Genomic DNA, 21,097 nt, shown 5'->3' with positions numbered 1-21,097 from the left:
TGCGTACAAGGACATCCTCTCCCGACTCTTATAAGTGCTTTATGAGGAGGCAATCAAGGTAGGCAGCTTTCCGGCAGACCTTCATGTAGGCACCATTGTGGTTATTCCAAATCCCGGTCCGGAGCCCAACACATGTGCTGCCTATCGCCCATCTAAGATGAATTGCAAAATCAAAGTATTTGCCAAGATCCTGGTTAACAGGTTAAAAAGCACTCTGAATACACCCGGATCAGTGTGGTTTGATGCTGTGCTGTTCAGAGGTACAATAAGTATAAAAAACAGAGATGGATGGAACGCTTCAACTAATCTCAACCACTGGTAATCACTTGCTACGCATCCCAAAACATTATTATTTTGCACATCATGCCAACTCAGTGTGGACCCAGCTGACACAGTGTGCACAGGACCTCAGTTTGGACCCAGCTGTATGCAAATCAGTCTTGGAGCCTGCCTATAGCTCGGTCCAAAATAAGGTGGCATGATGTGCAAAATAATGATGGGTTAGGTTGTGGCCCTGTGAGATAACCAGTGGCTTATATTAATTCAGGTCTTCCATCCCCCCCTTCCTCTTTGTCCTAGTTGTCAAGCCACTGGTGAGGCTTATCTGCTGTGACACGCAAATGCAGGGCTGTTTGTGAGAGGTGAGCCAAGCAGACCAAATAGTTCTATACACAGATGTCCTTTTATTCCTGACCAACCCACAAGCCATGGGTCCCCATTGCATGTAACATTCTTCGGGTCTACACGTCAACCACACCATATCAGTTAGTTCCCCTCCACCCCACTGGGCAATGCTTTGCATAGCAGACATCCATCCCAGTATGGTGTTTGCACTTTCAATGGTCCGAAGTGTGAAAGCTGTCTTACAGAAGTGGGAGTCCTTCCCTCTCAATGTGATGGGTAAGGTCGGACTATAGAAGATGATTGTTTTGTCACAGTTCATGTACCTTTCCCAAATCTTCCTGTAGGCGAAACCCCGCCAATGGTTTTGGGAGAGGACACCATCGCAAAGATTTTTTTGTGGAGCAATACAAACAGACAGAGGATGGTGCTGGCCACCAACATACGATGTACGAGGGGGGCATTGGCATGACTAACCTTTATTTGTACTGTCTGGCATCCCAAACACTAGTCATTAGAAATTGATTTAACAAGGGCTGGTCATACCCAGCATACAGGATCGAGCTAGTCTCAATGGCCTCTGACGTCGTGACGCGAATGCTCTACAGTACCCCCATTCCTCAGACACTTCCCGAAGTGACCCAGGTAGTCTAACTCAGCTGCTGTACAGCTCTCCGATACACGGTTCAAGACGTTAAACTTACAAGACAGACCCCCTTATGGAGAGGGACTTGCCTAAGAGAAGTTGCTAGCCTGAATGACTTTGCCATATGGGACTTGATCTGTATCTTCCTGCTGGGGGGCATCTGATCCAGTGATCATATACATTCTTTTTAGGAGTTCAATCGGCATTTGAGGTGTCTCCTACACAGTTCCACAAGTATCTTCAACTGAGACATGCACTACGGACACATACTGCCCCAGAAACAGGGCTCCTTGAACACAGTCTATTAGAGGTCAAGCTTCTGATGGGTACTCTACCCAAGGGAGGGGGGATGTCCCAAATCTACCGCTCTCTGGTTATTAATGCCCTAGACATGTCTGCACCACTACGAGCTCAGTAGGAAGAGTGGGTCGGATCCCTGGGGGAGGAGGATTGACAGGGTGCCAGGAAAGCCCCTCGCACCATTACAATCTCCTCCAGGTTAAGATTAATGCAGCTATACTACCTTCACCACAACTATTTCAGCCTTATTAATGTCTTTCAGGTGCACTTCCTATTCAGATGTTCTGACGAACCCGCAGACTATCATATCATATGACATGGCTGGCCCGTTGATCATCAGTTACTGGGGGGAGGTGGGATAGAAGCAGTCGCAAGTGGTGGGCTGGGACGCAATACTGTCACCTAAAATCACCCTTTTGCTAATTTTTGAGGGGTTAAGGGGACGAGATCTGATGAAGTATTGGCTGGCATACCTATAATAAATTACTTTATCAGCAGTATCAATTTACCTTCAATTTACCAACAAAGATGAATAAAAATAGGCAAATCCAGAACCACCAATAGGTTACAAAACTATTATTTTATGAATTCATTGTCATTCATAGTAACCCTGCATTAAATATATACATTTATAAATTCTACAACAACGGCGCATCAGAGTAAAGTGACAGTGACATAATAGTGCAGTGATTTATCGTGCAGTGAAATTGTAAACAGTGAAATATGTACAAGTGAAGGAACAATTGGGGTTTAAAAACGGCCAAAGCAGTATTCAATCGGAAATATTCCCATGGGCCACGTAGTTAGCAATTGTTTGTGGAATATTCCGTGTTGGTCAACAGACTTCTTTAACCGTCGACGTTTCGACCCTAATGACGCCTGATTCGTGGGTCACAACGGGTCTTCATCAGGACTGGGGGATTGTGGTTGAGTTAGACTGATGTCGCCTCTGGGGTGCCCGTCTGTAGTATGGGGCACAAACCCAGACCTCCACTGGTTCAAAAGCAGTATACTCTGGTTCCAGCGGTCATCATAGTCTGTAGTTCAATGACGCAGACTCTTCATGCATATGACTTCTGTACCTTTCAAGATGTACTTGGTCCGGTGAGCGTTGCAGCGTACCGTTTCCTTTTCGCTTGCAGCGCGATGCGTCCGTTATTCAGGTCTCGGCTTGTGAGACCAGTCACTTCCGGTCCGTGAGCCCCTCTCCTTGTTTTCAAGGCAAGTTGTGGGACTACTTTGGGCTCAGGGTTTCACGTTAATACTGCTTTTGTGGGCGAGCACTGGGGTTTGGATGGTGTCTGGCTGTGATGATAACCTTATGGAACTGAATGGTGACTATATTTGTCTTGGTGGTCATGTTCGTTGGTTTCTATCATTTCAGTTGTCCAAAATCAATACTTGTTTAATAAAAATAAAAAGGACATTGAGAGAAAAGGTATTATCCTCCATGTGGCTTGGTGTGCCATTATCTTGGGTCATTCAAGCATACAACACACTAATGAATACAGGGAAATGGTTTGATAAGTTCCCTGAAGAAATTAATTTATTTAAGATTTATGTGATTATGTCATCAACTTATGCCAACATTTTATATCGTAAATAGGTCTTTAGGAAACATTGAAAAATAAAATTACGTTCCGAGACATTACTTTCAAATATTTTTTATCAGAGATAAAATATTTAATACAATCAACTAAATAGATAGAAACGCCCGAGACACTCATGAATAAAATAAGGATAGGTTGGATTATAACCAAAGCATGGGTAAGTACTGAGGAACCAAAAGATGTAAGGAACTTATTGGATGATATTAAATGGAGCCATATCTAAGAAGAAGAGCCAGCTGTTAAGAAAAACAGAGGGGAAATGGAGGTCAGGAAGAGGTTATGGCCATGCTCCTAAAGTGAAGAGTTCAGTTGTGGGTCCAGGGAGTATTGCTACATTTGGATGCTCGAGCAGGAATTCAGAGGAATGGCGCATTAGTTTTCAGACCAATATAGTAGTTGTGAAAATTTGAGAAGTCCTGCGGTATGTGGTCCTTTCGGCAGAATAAAGAGATGGACACACTTTTTGCAGTGAGTAGGAGACTACTCCAGTACCCAAGATTAGTAATTCGTAGGTTAGTAAAATGTTTCGTTTTTTCTTGTGCAATAATTGTGTTAGGATTGTGCTCTTAATTTACTTAGCGTTTAGTAGAGTTTGGGTGGGTATACAAAGAGAGGAGTGGATTTGAAAAGGGGTAGTAGTGACATGCTTTGTAAGTAATAGTGATGTGTGCTTGTTAGTTGGTTGACAAGGTTTAAAAGGATGGGTCAAAGATTGAGGTGGATGTTTGGGAGTTCAAAGTAGTCAGTGGATCAGGATGAGTCAGAGGGAGAAGTGATGAGAAGGACTTTTTTTTATATTAGCAAAATATACATCTCACACACACTTGCATTCAAAGAGAGCCTGCACACGGAGACTGCAGGAATTCAATCCTTTAATGCATTAGGCAGCACGGAAGCAGATAATTCATAGACCCGTTTCGGCTTACAAAGCCTTTTTCAGTCTTAAAAAGTCTACATTTTTGCTTGCCTCTATACACACTTGATGTACGGACATAGAAGATACACTGCCACGCTATTCACAAGCAGCTGCCACTTATCAAATCATAATCACATTTTAGTTTACTCATGCAATATTAGCAGGAGCTAAGGTTCTACGCTGAGATTCTTTGGGCTCTCTTGGCAAGGGCTTTCTTTCATGCAATAAAGCATGCTTCCCTCACTCATGAATTCTGGATGCAAGGAGCAGGACACCGTGGTGGCATTGGCCAGACAGTGGGGACTGTATATACACATATACACCCACATGATGCTAGATAAAGATTTGTTTGAATGATTAAACTCCTATATAAAATACCCATATATACATAGAAGCAGCAATATTTACATGTTTACTGTCCACATTTATCATGCGGTACATTGTTATGGTTTCAAATAACTGTAATTAACTTATACATACATAAATATACACAGCACTTATTGTAGTTATTAGTAGCTGGCATAACCCCTCCATAAATGCACCTATATGTACATGGATGCTGCAATTTTAACATGGTCTGATATACACATGTATCCGGTGGTGTAATATATAATTTTTCCTAAAATAAATGTATCCGCTTATAACAGAAGGTATAGTTCACATTACAATTGCAACAGTGTTTTCCATATCTGATAAGTATAGTTTGTCATGTCTGAGTATGTTGTGGTACATTCTTACGTTATGAGTAAGGTCACACAAAAATCAGCCAATGTTGACCACGTGGGACTGACTTGATACAGAGCAACACAACTGGAGATTGAAAAGAAGAAAAGAGACAATTGACAGAGTTTCTTTATTTTAAGGCCAGGATCAATGCCCGTGCAACTAGTTATATTGCATTTAGCCGCCACAAATCCTGGTGATGATATTTACCAATGAGGTTTAAACTGATGTACAGTCTGAGAAAAATTCACATTTCCCATCTTGCCTGACACATCCCAAACAATGCTTCCTCAGGGGTAGTATGCTATTGGTACACTTGCTGACACACACAGACTACATTTGTTTTCCTGGTACACTTTAATTAACTCGGTTTCAAATAATGAATGTGCCCTTATATACACTTACAGACTAGGACTTCGCATTTTAAATACCGCAACATTTAAGTCTACCAAAGCTTTTGACCAACTATACAATATTACAGAAAATGAGTTGAGTGGGAAATCTGGTAAAAGAATAAAAGATTCAGTATCATAGTGAAGTTGCGTCTTATCTTCACGAATTAGAAAATATAGTTGTCAATTAATTCGCTCAGAAGTTCCCACTAAACCACTAAAAATAATGTCAAGGAAACTATTGTGTCTTTGCTTGCTCTCTGCCTCTTTATTAATCTTAATAGGTCCTATAATGCCTACACAATACTGGATGTGTGCGTTTCTCTACTGTTCTAGGGCTGGCTTGATGGGGATCGTTCAGAGGAGCTTTTGACCTGTTAATACCTAAATCCAGACAGCGAGCAAAGCATTAAGTTGCAAATAGTACATTCTACTCGGAAAGCCACTGGCCCGAGTCTGTTTATACCGGTTAGAAGTGGATAATGTTGTAACCTTTTAAACGACAGACTTGTTTCAGTTACTGCAGTCGCCCTTTCAGTTTCACACAATGCAGATATTGTTTAAGGGGGAGCAAAAGATTATTGCATGCTTTTTTGCTTCTCTAAACAGCCTGGCAAAGTTTTCTTTGGATTCCAACCATCAACTTTACTTTTAAACTTGCGCAGTATTCTTCTGCTAAACTTTTTTTGATTTTCAGCATGTGTATAAAAATCAGACAACTAAAAGCCCATACTCGAAATATGAAGAAATAAAAATACAATGAATCAGAAGGGCAGTGGGCAGGAGACACATAATTACAAAATGACCAGAAGTTGGTATTTTGGAGATGCTAATGTAGTGTAAGCAAACATACAGCTTTTGGAGAGTTTTCAAATAACTTCAGGAAGATTAAAGAAATCTAAAATAGTTGTAACCTCCTGTCCTATACCTGATCAACGTACGGGGTTCCCACCCCATTCACTATATATATATATATATATACATATATTACCTACTGGCGATAGCCAGTAGGTATATATAGTGAGGATTTTTTTCCTATGGGATTTTTGAAAATTCTATGTCGAATAACTTTGGCGTTTGAGGACAGAATTGGCTGAAATTGTCAGGAAAATGGAACATTTTGTTACTGAGCAGCCCCTGAAAATTTGGGGGGGTTTCGTCAAGGGGGGGCCGAGAAAAAAGGGGGGTCCCAAAACGTGTTTTTCCCATGCAATTTTCCATAGGGCGGTTGGCCTCACTTTTAGCCTGAACGGCTGAATGGATTTACACCAAACTTGGCAAAATTGTAGGGACTGGTAGCCCGTTGTGCCTTTGCTATGTCTCAAGATATAGGCTCCAGTGGTTTTTACGAAAATTAACTTTGAAAAATATATATTGGGCTACATTGGGCTATATATATGTTGGAGCCCAAATGTAGCCCAATGTAGCCCAAAGATGGCCACCAGAGACAAAAAAAAACAAATGTAGCCCAAATATCAGCCAGATGTAGCCCAACTATAGCCCAATGACAGAATGTCCCAGAGTGTTCTAAAGAACAACTAGAGTGCTAACAGTCCTACTTATTACAAAGGTATGGCACACCTGAAGCCATCTTGATTGGAATAAAGTGGTAACTCTTAAAACATTTAATTTAAAAAGGAACAAAATGAGGGGGTTCATTTTGCCATAGAAAGTATGATTAGCGAATATATGACGAAATCCCGCATACCATAAGTCCGCAAAAAAAATCCCGCATGTACTATTAGGCCGCAAATTAAAATAACGAAAACTTTTAGAACGAATATGCCTTTAGCATACACTAAACAACTAAACTACCCTAAACCCTAAAACACTACCCCCAGCATGACCCTACACTACACAAACAGTACAACACTACCCTAAACCCTAAAACACTACCCCCAGCATGACCCTACACTACACAAACACTACAACACTACCCTAAACCCTAAAACACTACCCCCAGCATGACCCTACACTACGCAAACACTACAACACTACCCTAAACCCTAAAACACTACCCCCAGCATGACCCTACACTACGCAAACACTATAACACTACCCAAAACCCTAAAACACTACCCCCCAGCATGACCCTACACTACGCAAACACTACAACACTACCCAAAACCCTAAAACACTACCCCAGCATGACCCTACACTACGCAAACACTACAACACTACCCAAAACCCTAAAACACTACCCCCAGCATGACCCTACACTAGGCAAACACTACAACACTACCCAAAACCCTAAAACACTACACCCCAGCATGACCCTACACTACGCAAACACTACAACACTACCCAAAACCCTAAAACACTACACCCCAGCATGACCCTACACTACGCAAACACTACAACACTACCCAAAACCCTAAAACACTACCCCCAGCATGACCCTACACTACGCAAACACCACAACACTACCCAAAACCCCAAAACACTACCCCCAGCATGACCCTACACTACGCAAACACTACAACCCTACCCAAAACCCTAAAACACTACCCCCAGCATGACCCTACACTACGCAAACACTACACCACTATGCTAAACCCTAAAACACTACGCCCAGCATGACCCTACACTACGCAAACACTACAACACTACCCTAAACCCTAAAACACTAGCCCCAGCGTGACCCTACACTACGCAAACACTACAACACAACCCTAAACCCTAAAACACTACCCCCAGCATGACCCTACACTACGCAAACACTACAACACTACCCTAAACCCTAAAACACTACCCCCAGCATGACCCTACACTACGCAAACACTACAACACAACCCTAAACCCTAAAACACTACCCCCAGCATGACCCTACACTAAACAACCACCACAACTCTACACTACACTAACACAACACTACACTACACAACACTACACTACACAATCACTAACCCACGAAAAAATTAACACAAACCCACTTACCTCTCTCGTCATCGTGGTTTTCACAACGCAAATGCATTTACCATACATGCCTTTAAAACGTAATTCTTTGTAAAGGCATGCGCGATAAATGCACATGCGTTTTGAAAAAATGCGGGATAATGGTATGCGAGGTCAATGACCTTGCGGGATAATGGTATGCGGACTGAAAGTCTGCGGGATAAAAAATGCGGGAAAATAGCTGCAAACCATGATTAGCAGCAGACTTCCCTGGTGAGCACTAGCTTTACTACAGTGATCTAATGAGCAACTAGAGTGCTAACATTCAGAATTTATGGCAAATGTGTGACACATCTGAATGCCTTCTTGATAGAACCAAAGTAAACAAGCATTGAAAATGCAATAGATCTCGCCCTCGTTTAAGTTAAAGCCATTCTGTTTGTAATGAGGTGGCTTTTTAGCTTTGCTTTTATTAGTGTTTTTAAAACTTTCATGTAAATAACATGCATATGTATGCATATATGTATATGTATGCATGCATTTATATTTATATAGATATGCAAATTATATATGTTTATATATGTATATTACCTACTGGCGATAGCCAGTGGGTATATATAGTTAGGATTTTTTCTCTATGGGATTTCTGAAAATTCTATGTCTAATAACTTTGGCATTTGTGGACGGAATTGGCTGAAATTTTCAGGAAAATGGCACATTTTGTTTCTGAGCAGCCCCTGGAAATTTGGGGGGGTTTCGTCAAGGGGGGGCCGAGAAAAAAGGGGGGTCCCAAAACGCGTTTTTCCCATTCATTTTTCCATAGGGCGGTTGGACTCACTTTTAGCTCGAACGGCTGAATAGATTTACATGAAACTTGGCAAAATTGTAGATATGGTTTGCCCGACGTGCCTTTGCTATGTCTCAATATATGTGCTCCAGTGGATTTTGAGAAATTAACGTTTAAAAAAATATATATATCTGTGACAGCGCTCCGGTTAGCGCCCCGGTTCGCGTACCTGACGCGTAACGGAACTTCGCGAAGCGAAGCTGATTGGCTCTCCGGTGTCTGTCAACATTCTAAACAGTCCGGAGCGGCGGCCATCTTGTCTCTCGGTACGATCGAGAGACAAGATGTGGTGAAAAACGAAGGGGGAAATGAAGGAAAGGGGGCAAGGTAGACCACTCCTGACCCCCTAGGATTGATGAGGGGGATATTAAAGTGCCCCGCGGGGCAAAAAATTACGCCGTAGAGGCGCGTCCCGGTACGTGAACCGGGCAGCTCACCGGGCAGCTCACCGGGCAGCTAACCGGGCAGCTAACCGGGCAGCTAACCGGCAGCATAGCTGTCAACATTGTAAACAGTCCGGAGCGGCCGCCATCTTGTCTCTCGGTAGGTTCGAGAGACAAGATGTGGTGAAAAAAGAAGGGGGAAATGAAGGAAAGGGGGCAAGGTAAACCCCTCCTGACCCCCTAGGATTGATGAGGGGGATATTAAAGTCCCCCGTGATTTTTCGCGGTAGAGGCGCTTCCCGGTACGCGAACCGGGCAGCTAACCGGCAGCGTAACGGGAGTCCGCCATCTTGTGTTTTTGGAGTGTCCGGTTCGCGTACCGGGTAGCGTCCCGGTAAGCGTAACAAGGGGAAAACCAAGAGAAACAGTAAAAAAAAAATTAAGGGAATAGATTTCCAGCAAACTTGGCAAAATTGTAGGGACTGTTTGTTTGATGTGCCTTTGCACGGCCTCAAGATATGTGCACGTGTGGATTTTGTCTAATTAAGGTTAAAAAAATATATATATATCTGTAAGCGTGCTCCGGCACGCTTACGTTACGGGTTTTGTTTGCGCTGCAGAGCCGATACGTCACGGTTATGCGACGCGTCATGAGGCGTCTCATGTGGCTACGTGATACGTCACGTAATAAAGAATATATTTAACAGCTATAGATATTAGCTTTTAAAAAACCAATGAAATTCACTGAAAAAACCATAGGTTATAGACCATATATAGTTAGGAATTTGCATTTACAAAACCTTGAAAATTCACTGAAAAAACCATAGGTTAGAGACCATATATAGTTAGCTGGACATTTTATTGACATAAAACCAATGAAATTCCATATATAGTTAGTTGCACTAACTATATATCGCGCACCCGCAATCCACTGCTGATGATGTCACATATTACATCATTCATGACATGGTCAGTGACATCACTGATGACATCACTGATGACATCTCAAATGACATCACTGATGACATCACTGATGACATCTCAAATGACATCACTGATGACATCATGACACACCAATACCAGTTACTACATACGCACTCACTGATTCCTACGTCTACACACACATTCACTCATTCACCCATACAATCACTCATACATACAGTCACTCATTATTACAACACTATCATATGCACTCATACACCTATGCAGACACTCACACACTGCCACTCATCCATGGAGTTACTCACACACCTAGTCAGTCCTGTAAAGAATCAATCACACTTCCATTTCCTCATCTATACAGTTAAACACAGAACACCATACTTCAGTGACATCACTGATGACATCACTGATGACATCACTGATGACATCACTGATGACATCTCAAATGACATCACTGATGACATCATGACACACCAATACCAGTTACTACATACGCACTCACTGATTCCTATGTCTACACACACATTCACTCATTCACCCATACAATCACTCATACATACAGTCACTCATTATTACAACACTATCATATGCACTCATACACCTAGTCAGTCCTGTGAAGAATCAATCACACTTCGATTTCCTCATCTATACAGTTAAACACAGAACACCATACTTTTCACACATATACTAACACATACTTACTCTCTTATACAATCACTGATACAAGTACACATTGATATGCACAGAGTCACACACCTCCCAGCCAGCCACACACACACTCAGTCTTCCATACATCCACTCATTCTTCAATATGTAAAACATATTTAAACTTTACAAAAACACACAGACACTAGATGATGTCATCAGTGATGTCATTTGAGATGTCATCAGTGATGTCATCAGTGATGTCATTTGAGATGTCATCAGTGATGTCATCAGTGATGTCACTGACCATGTCATGAATGATGTAATATGTGACATCATCAGCAGTGGATTGCAGGTGCGCGATATATAGTTAGTGCAACTAACTATATATGGAATTTCATTGGTTTTATGTCAATAAAATGTCCAGCTAACTATATATGGTCTCTAACCTATGGTTTTTTCAGTGAATATATATATATATCAAACACACCGTCACTTGTTCGCGCTCTGGATACTCTCCAGCCAGGAAGAAAGCCAACGGACACGGACCAATTGTAGTGCTCCAAATTTATTACAGGTGCAGGAGAAGTCTCATGACGTTTCGGCACACACATACATACACATACATACATACACATATACATACACATATACATACATACACATATATACATACATACACATATATACATATACACATATATACATATATACATACATACACATATATACATACACATATATACATACATACACATATATATAGTAATTTTTAGGAGCTTTCTCAAACTTCTAGGGTATGTTTTGGTTATATAAAACAAAAAAGGACACTGGTATCCTTTTGTGCTAGTCCTAAGTGGGAGGTGGGTTTGTCACTATGTGGAAGACTAATTGAGCAGGATCAGTTGAACACTTGCCTTTTTGAAGATCACAAGGGCAGGATTCTGTAAAGGTAAATACCAAGCAACTCGATCGGGTTTTGTTCTACCGGTCCTAGGCAGCCAGTTTAAGTGCGAAGTGTTGATCAGGAATAGTGCACCATGCACATAGTTGTACATGCTTCTTTAACCTATTGAAAGTACCCAAACTCCATGGTTTAGGACTGTAGACATGTTCACTGTTGATGGGTATGCACTGTTGTGTCTTTATAAATTGTTTTTACAATAAAATGAATATAGATTTTTAAAAAGTCGATCTCAAACTACCAAGTTAATAACCCGATTCAGTAAAGCCAACTGTTTGTTCCGATGGATACCCAAATGTACATAGTATGACAGAATAGTAACAGCAAGAATCCAAGAATTATAGATTGGTGTTAGAGATAGTGGCCATCGCCTATCATCAGGGATACGAACTGTAAAATGGTTCCTTAACAATGAACATATTACAAATATTTTAACATGAAACCTCACATTGTCCATACCACACATTCCATCAAGGAAGTGGTTTGTCTTATTAACTTAATTATTGATAAATCAACAACCTGACTGCACCGAATACAAATGTCTCCTATGTTAAAAGTCATACTAGAAGATATGTATTAGGTTATTGCCTGTCCTAGACCAGAAACAAGTCAATTTTGTGGTAGTGCCAAGATGTGCAACATAGGTTACTGAACATATTTACTGTGGTACAAATGTAAGACGCTTAAACAAAGGGGTTTGTTTCGAACTGGAGATGTTTAACAGGCCCGAAGAGAGACTTGCACTTGAGGGAAATCTCTGAACGGTACGAATTTTAAAATTCTATAACTAGGCAATTCCTCAAGGTTAATGAATTTTCATACATAGGTAACACATGACAATTTGGAATGATGGAAATACAATTAACTGCAGAGCACAGGGAGTTTGTAGCATGACGCTGTTCAACATCTACAACATCCCCCCCAACAGACGTTGTCAGATTCCATGGACTCAACACAATTTCCTACGCACATGACACTCAACTGATCCTTTCGTTCACCAAGGACCCCTCCAATGCCAAAACCAACTTCTGCAATGCCATGACCAAAGTAGCCTAATGGATGAGAGACAACTGCCTCTAACTCAACTCTGACAAAACTGAAATACTGATCTTCGGGAAGAACACCTCCACATGGGACCACAGCTGGGGGCCTGCAGAACTCGGACTCTTACCGACCGAACATGCATGCAATCTTGGAGTCATCCTCGATAGCCAACTGAGCATGAAACGAAAAGTTTAAACAGTTGCATCCTCTTGCTTCCACACACTTTGCATGCTCTTCAAAATCTTCAGATGGATCGCAACCAACACCAGAAAGACTGTCACTTAGGCCCTCATCACCAGCCGCCTCGACTACGGAAATGCCCCCTACACTGGCATCTCTACCCAGCTCCTCAGAAGACTCCAGACAATACAGAATTCTGCAGCAAGACTCATCCTGGACCTCCCCAAATGAACTCACATTTCCCCCCACCTAAGAGACCACCACAGACACCCCATCCAGAAAAGATGCCAGTTCAAGTTACTCATGCACACCCACAAAGCCCTCCACGACCTAGGACCTGCCTACATCAACCATCGACTGAATGTCCACCAACCCGCTAGACACCTGCATTTTATCTTCACTCGCCCTCGCACACACACCCACATTCGTCGCAGCAGTGATTGCTCCTTCTCCAACATCGCTGTCAAGACCTGGAACGACCTTCCACTCCAGCTCCGTACAGCGCCCTTGCTAGACAACTTCGGAAAGAGACTCAAGACCTGGTTCTTGGATGGAGACACCACGCCCAGATATCCCTAGGGTGCAGTGCTGTGCTCTACAAAAGCTGTTTGATTGATTGCAATATACTATGTATCAAAATTATTAAAATGTTTAATTTATTCAGACAGGATATTTGGAGAGCAGATCTGCACATTGCAGATTACATTAAACATTGAATGCTTTATACCCAGGCTACTAGGTGGACAGGAAATATGTGTCAACTGTTGTGTATTGTCTCTGTTGTCTGGTCTACAAAGTAATTAGAAGACTTCAAGGGGCACTATGTACAGTGTGGGAAATCTTAGCTGAAGAATGTAATATGCAGTTATTCACTCATTACTTGAGCTTTCGAGCATTGTGTGATTTATGATGAACATATCAAGTTAACTTAGAGTTAATAAATCAATAGGAGACCCCGCTTCTGGTTTTTTTCTGCCACACAGTCCCAGGACTATTGCTAAGCACATTCGCAATGCTAATGAGTGGCATAGCATGTCAATAGCATTTTGCCGCTACATTGGGAAGGCTACATGTGTGCATGATCACAAAGCACTGCTGAATCAATTAAATAAACAGATGTGCCTACAGAGGTCTCAAGTCACCCAAATGAACAAGAATATTACTGTTGAAACAAAGGTGTATGAATGTACTGATTTTTTGTGTCAGAAAAGTCACGGGCATGGTCCGGGGAAAAAAAGACTTTTGTTGATTTCCTAATCAGTCAGCCCTTAAACCTATGGCTGCAGATTGTCATTTGAATTACTGGAACACCACAATTTCACATTTATTTCCTTCTGTTCACCTTTTCAAATGGAAAGAAATCCCCTCCCTTCGCCTTCGATCCCCTAAATCATGTGGATGTATAGGCACTTTCCCTCAATCTGTGAGCCTCTTGCACCTACTTGAAATAGATACATTTTTAAAAGTGCATTGAATCGGAGAAAGGGATTGGCAATGTGACTGGATAATTGCTTAGCCCACTGGCCATGCCACCTCCCGTGGGAAAGGTCACATGTGCTGCAATGGAGTAACACATTTCTGAAGTGATTATGGAGAATCTAATATTAAGAAAAAGATCTTCTTCCACTGCACCGAAAATAATGGGAAAAAACACTGTTGTGTACCGCTTCTAGCTATTATTGCAAACACAGGTTTCAAAAAACGATTGCTTACTGCTCTGACATCAGAGCAGTAAATAAAGTAATGTTGTTTATTTTATTTTTCTAATGTTATTGAAGCAACAAGATAAAGATCGGAAGCCAGTGCCCTGGCGAATGCCAATCCAAAACTTCCTTTGGGTCTCCACAGACCCATGACACTACTTCCTTCGCGCCACAATCCAAAGTCTCACCGGTCAGCTGTGGTTCTGAGCAGACTTGCAAATAACAGGGAATTGTATTCCCTACTGATAAGTGGCTCTAGTACAGTTCTCGCATTAAGATTGAAGAGCCCAGCTTCAGGTTAGAGAGGGAGTGATAAACTACAGGGGGAGGTGGAGAGGATGGCAGGACACCACATTGTTACCCAGCCCTTTAGATTTTTCTAAAATATGTGTAATATACTTACATATTGGGGCTTTCAGCCACCCCTTTCCATCCATTGGTCTGTTGCTTCATTCACAATTTGCTTCGGTGAACAGCCTTTATGACGCGGCTGTTACACCGCCGTGCCGTTACAACGCGGTCTTTTTAACGCAAGTCGTTACCACGACTTGCGCTGGAGGGCGCTGCAGGACAAGGAATTTTTTAATTTACTATCCAACACCTTCCCTACTGTACGTAGGCTGGTGTTGGAATAGTAAATAAAAAAATTCCTAAGTCCGCACCCCCTCCAACGCAAGTCGTGGTAACGACTCGCGTTGAAAAAACCGCGTTGTAACGGCACGCGTTGTACAAGTACGCGTCGTAATGCCGTACATCCTTTGCTTCTGCCCACTACAGCATATAGCATATAGCATGGGGCAGTGGATCAGCCTAATTAAGTCACTGGTTAACTTTAAGTGACTGCATCTTGCTGTCTCACAAGAGGCACATCTGCACACAAGCCTGTTCCCTTCAGTGCCAGTGTTTTTGTTTTTAATTTATAATTCCCTTAGTGTTGCATATGTGTTTATAACCTGATGTAATAGCAGGATGCTGCTCCTGATACAATTTTCTTCTTTATCAGATCCCAACTCCTGCCAATGCGGTTGTAAATTTCTTTTGGAGTGTTTTTCTTTTCTGCTGCTATTTCAAATCATACCAGATCACATTATGTCCATTTGAAACTGTTCTGTATTAAGTTATCCTCCTTTTACTTTCTTGCTCTACTGCTTCCTTTCCTAATGTTTGCCTTCTTTCTTTCATTCCTTCTTTCTCTTACCTTCCTTCTTTCACTCTTGCCTTTCATTCGCTTTCCCTCCCTCCTTTTTCTTTCCTTTCCTGTTCTTACTTTCACTTTCTCCTTTTGCTTTCTCTCTCATTCCTTCTATTTCCTTCTCTTTCTTCCTCCTTTCCTTATGTTTATTTCCTTACTTCTTTTCTCTTGCCTTTTTTTCCTTGCTTTCTCTCCTATCTTTCCTTCTGTCCTTTCTTTTAATCTTTCTTTCCTTTACTCGTTTTTTCTCTTGCCTTTCTTTCCTTCTCTTTACATCTTACTTCCGTTCCTTCGCTTTCCTCCTCTTCTCTCTTTCCTTCTTTCTTAAAGGCCGGAGGCTTACGGCCAATGCTAGACTGATTGACAATTTTAGGTCTGTGTTAGTCAGGACCATTTGACTTTAGTAAATTTATGTGCATAACATGGCTACTAATAGTGTTTCAGCCGGGCTTCTTCCATTAATCTGTGGTTGGTGTCATTCACACTTTTCTTCCACCCACTCCAGCATGTATTAGGGGGCAATATATCCGATCACTTCAGCCATTGGCTGACTTCACTACGGGTTACAGCATGCTGCCCTTTCACAAGGAACACATTCAAACACCAAGTAGTACTTATCAGTGCCAGGGAATACTATGGTAATATGTGTTTTTTAGATCCAAAACATTTTTTTTTGCCTGCAGCAAATGATATGTTTAGTTTGACGAGAACACCGCATATTCCTAAACACTAAGTTATGAAAAAAACATGACAACACAAGAATTGCCATTAGGTTGGTGGCCGATGCCAGACCAATGCTAGTTTTATTGGATGGTTACTTAAGGGTAATGCTGAAGGTGGATGGGGAGGAACATTTGATGCAAGATATTCTTTTTTTATTGGGAGGAGTGAGAGGGTTAAGTGGCAAGACACTAGTTTTTTTTTTTAAAGGGTGCTGAAGGAGGTGAGTCTATGTTAAGCGGGCTTCCCAATAGGGACTCTGACACTGTGCTGCTAAAATGAGCACACATTAAAATGCTCATTAGGCAGTTGTCACTAATGTGGAATTAGCTGATTGGATTTTCAGACTTTTATTAGATGCTCTTCCTAAATATTTATAAAATATCCACAGTGACCATTGAATTAGATTTTTAATAAATAGGAAAACAGTGTTTGAATAATTTCTGTAGCCTATCACAAACCAGAGTTAGCAGAAATAATATTTTAACTGCACTTTAATTTTCCTTAAAGAATCAGCTACAGCCCTATGTCGGGCAAATATATATTGACAGTTTGTCACTAACAATATGCCAACAGTAAATTCCTCCCTATACCACTTCTACATACAAGGCACCCTATGCTGTGGGTTAAATATGCAAGTTGGGCATTAGCCAATTTTGGTCATGTTATAGGAATCAGAGCACATACATGGGGGATGGGGGGAAAGTAGGCCCCAGGGTGCAGAGTTAACAAAAACAGCAATACCATGCAAAGAAAAATATGTGGGCGAGTATGTAAAATGAGGGCTTTTCTTACATTGCTCCCCCTTAGCTAAAAGGCAATGAGCAACTTTAGCCATTACCTTGGTAGTACTGAATGTCTAAGCGGAAAGGATGTGATGAAGTGGTCTTCATTGGTGTAGTCATATCCAGGCTGACATGATACTATCAAGTCAACCCCCCTGACAAATAGGGGATCCCCTCAACAGTTTTGGACTATCCCTCATTGCCTGCCTTTGTTAGTACTGCCACTCTGTCACGCTCAGCCCCAAACATTACCCAGGAGGAACCCCTCTGCTTATCTGCAGTCTTCAAGTGGGAAAGGACTAGCGCTACCCTCCCAGAGATGCATCCCAGCAGGTTAACAATACCACCATGGCCAACACTGTGATGTGGCCTACGGTGGTCCTTAGGTCAGACTTATGTCCCCAACATACGGCCAGCTTCACCCAAAAGACAAGCAACCAACAAAGGCAACTGACAGCTAGGAGTGTCTGGAACCAGGCACTGTGCATTCACAGACAGGTGGCTGCTTCAGTCCAGTGCACTGAATAGGCTCGCTCCCAGACTGTAGGTTTGAAGGAGTCACCCCTTCGCTCCTGAGGGCCTTTTGTCCTCTTAGGTTTCCCAGAGTTAGGGGCTACAATCTCTGATTGCAGATACCCTCCTTCTATGCTCACTCCTACCAACACAGGGCTGACTCCATATAGCTGAACACTTGCTTGGTAGTCCAGGAATTCTAGAATGGACTCACAGTCCCCTTAAGAGTATCACAATGTATGGGTAAGGCAGGTATCTACATTGTCTAAGTCTGTCTCCTCTCTCTTTGGTAGCACAGCCAACACGTCCAAGCCAGAAGTGACCTCTTCAATGTCATGTGGCCCTCTCCTCTCAGAGCAGTTAACCCCCGGTCCTCTGGTTGTCCCTCTTGGGATGAAACTTGCCTTCTACCTCTTACTTTCCTCTTGGGTGTCTGTACCCTCAGGTTGGAGACAGTACCCTCAGAATTCTGCAGTGGGCCAGTCTGAGTTCTCCTACGCACTGCTTCCCTAGCCACCTTTGGTAGCTCACTGCCAAGGATGCAGGTGACATTTAACTTTCCATTGAATTAGTATATTTTCCGTACACCATATACCAAGGCATTACTGGAAACTTAAATAGGATGATTGGAGAGTAGTCAATTTTACTAGGTTTTATGGAATCAGAGCACATACAATGGTGACTAGACAGCAGTGTCCCAGTTCACAAAATTTAAAAACAAGCACTACTAGTCAGCAACAAAATGGGACAACACAAAGAAGGAATTTCTTGCACCCACCATAAAACAAACTCTACCCACAATCCTAAAGCTGTGCATAACCCAAGCTTCAACTCACCACTGAACCTGAAATGTTAAACTTATTTCTAACACAACCCGAATGTTTGTCCTTCAACCAACATTAACCATAATCTTATGCCTAACCAGAACGCTGTGCAATATATATTCTCAAAACAAGAGTGACCCAAATGGTCATGCGCACGTGGGTATTAACAAAAAAGTTTAAACGAGCAGTCACATGGAACTCGTATGCAAGGTATACAATAAGACAACAAAATAATGGTCAAGATTAAATCTGCAAAGGAATATAAAGAAAACCAGCATGAAGGAGATAAATCCAATTCAAATGATGTCCATATACCTAAAAGCTGTGTGGTGGGTGAGATCCAACACAAAGGACCAAAGAAAAAATTTGAGGAATGTGAAGCAAGAAGGGTGCTACTTGTGTAAGAAATAAGTGAGGCTTTGAATTTCGGATATCAAACAATAGGATCACTTTTCATGAACGGTTACCAACAAGATTGTATTTCTCACCTTGGGAATTATCTGCTTTATGCAGAGGGACCCAAGTGTCCTTTGTGAAGAGCAGTGTCTCAATGACTAAAAGTACAAGCAGCAGCATTCACTGTATGCGAGTGCTGCAGCAACTCATTTGCAAGTCAAAAAGGGCAGACAAATGAGTGAATGCAGCTTCAGTTTCCTGGGCCTTCTGCACTGAATACAGCCTTCAAGCTAGAGAAACAGAGGACAGACTTGTTTCACGCGGTGTAGGCTGGAAAAATCGAATCTCGAATATCGACGGACAGAATATAGTTACAACAATATTGAGGGACAAAATAATGAAAGGTAAGTTTCTGTACATTTTCTATACCCAGCTCTACTTAACTTGTTGATTTGTGTAGGTGAGTTAACCTCCCTCTGTGCACTTACATTTCAGTAGTCTGTTACTCGATATTGTTTTGATGATATTCAGTCTCACTAATAATTAGTATTTGATATTACCAGCCACAATTATTTCTTGAGGCTTAAGGTGGTGAAGCGTTCCTGCTCAGATCGGGCCTCTAACCAGAGAGTGAGAGCAGGAAAGTAACTTAGCACAGCAGTCTCTCCGAAGGCAGGGCCCACTCCGATTTCAACACAGACAGTATTTGCCAAATATGCGATATAATAAGTGAAACGCAAGCCGTCTGTGCACACACTGCAGAGACAACTGTAAGGAGGTCAAGGGTATTTTCGGAGAAATTACAAAGCACATCGTGCCTTTCATCTGCTCGGTTATTGTTTTATAACGTGCACTGTTTGAAAAGACAACCTTTGTTCTGCCTAACGGCAATGTGAAAGCTTAAATAAATAACAAGCACTGAACTATGCACAGGGCAGCGGCTTTAGATAACACTTTAGATAGCACTGCTACGCACCTATATTTTAATACGCCAATCAGTCCACACTACAACCTAACAAAAAGTAGTGCACCACAGTTGTGTACCACAGTTGTGTGAAAGTATGATAAATTTACTAATAGTGGCAACAGTCGGCAGAAAACCTACGTCATGACCATATAATTTTGGCATTTCGTTAAGTTCATAACATTCAGTTGATTTTATCGTTTTTAGACATCAATATTTCTGTCTTTGTATTAGGATACACAATCGTAACACAGCAGGCTGCATGGCATACATACAGCAAGAAAACCCAGTCAAGAAAATCAAAAATAGGGTGGCACACTTAAATCATCCGAAGGTACTAAACAATGTAAATAAAAAAAATAAAATAAATGCAATAGTATATTCAAGTTGGGTGCATGTGGGTATTTCCCTCTGACCGGAGGGCGTGGAAGCAATAGTCATATGAAGCGCTGTAAACGCCATAAACAGCGTCCCCACTAAGCACTCCGCAGGGTGAAAACCCTTACTGTGAAGTTCTGAAAAATGCAATACTTCCATAGGACATTGATTGAGAGTTTAAAAGAAAATCTCCTTTGTATTCATCACAATGTTGCATTTCACATGTAGGTTTGCATGGTCATGAAATGGACTTCAAAACGACATTCTTTATATAACTTTCTCCATTCATTTTGTGAGCAGTATTCCCATAATCCAGATGCATTTTGGGTCGAAACCCTTCTTCAGGGGTTCCTTCTCTAAAGCATACCGCGACGTGTATGAAATATTAAGTCTAACACTGCAGACTGTCACTCACTAGTAGATATCGTCAGTAATTAGGTGCAGTTCGTTAACCTCTCTTTACTGTGAAGACCAGCGTTCGTTTAGCTCCCATACATACAGCAAGGACAACCCT

General features: G+C 41.7%; 1 protein-coding gene across 2 annotated transcripts in view; it reads right to left on the bottom strand.

Moving 5' to 3' along the window:
- EPB41L4B (erythrocyte membrane protein band 4.1 like 4B) overlaps positions 1 to 21,097 on the bottom strand; it is a 935,352-nt gene that overhangs the window by 792,670 nt on the left and 121,585 nt on the right. The gene's annotated exons all lie outside the window — the stretch shown is intronic.

This window comes from Lissotriton helveticus, chromosome 4_1, assembly GCF_964261635.1.
Source record: "Lissotriton helveticus chromosome 4_1, aLisHel1.1, whole genome shotgun sequence".
NCBI lineage: Eukaryota > Metazoa > Chordata > Amphibia > Caudata > Salamandridae > Lissotriton > Lissotriton helveticus.
This window is presented reverse-complemented; position numbering and strand designations above follow the sequence as displayed.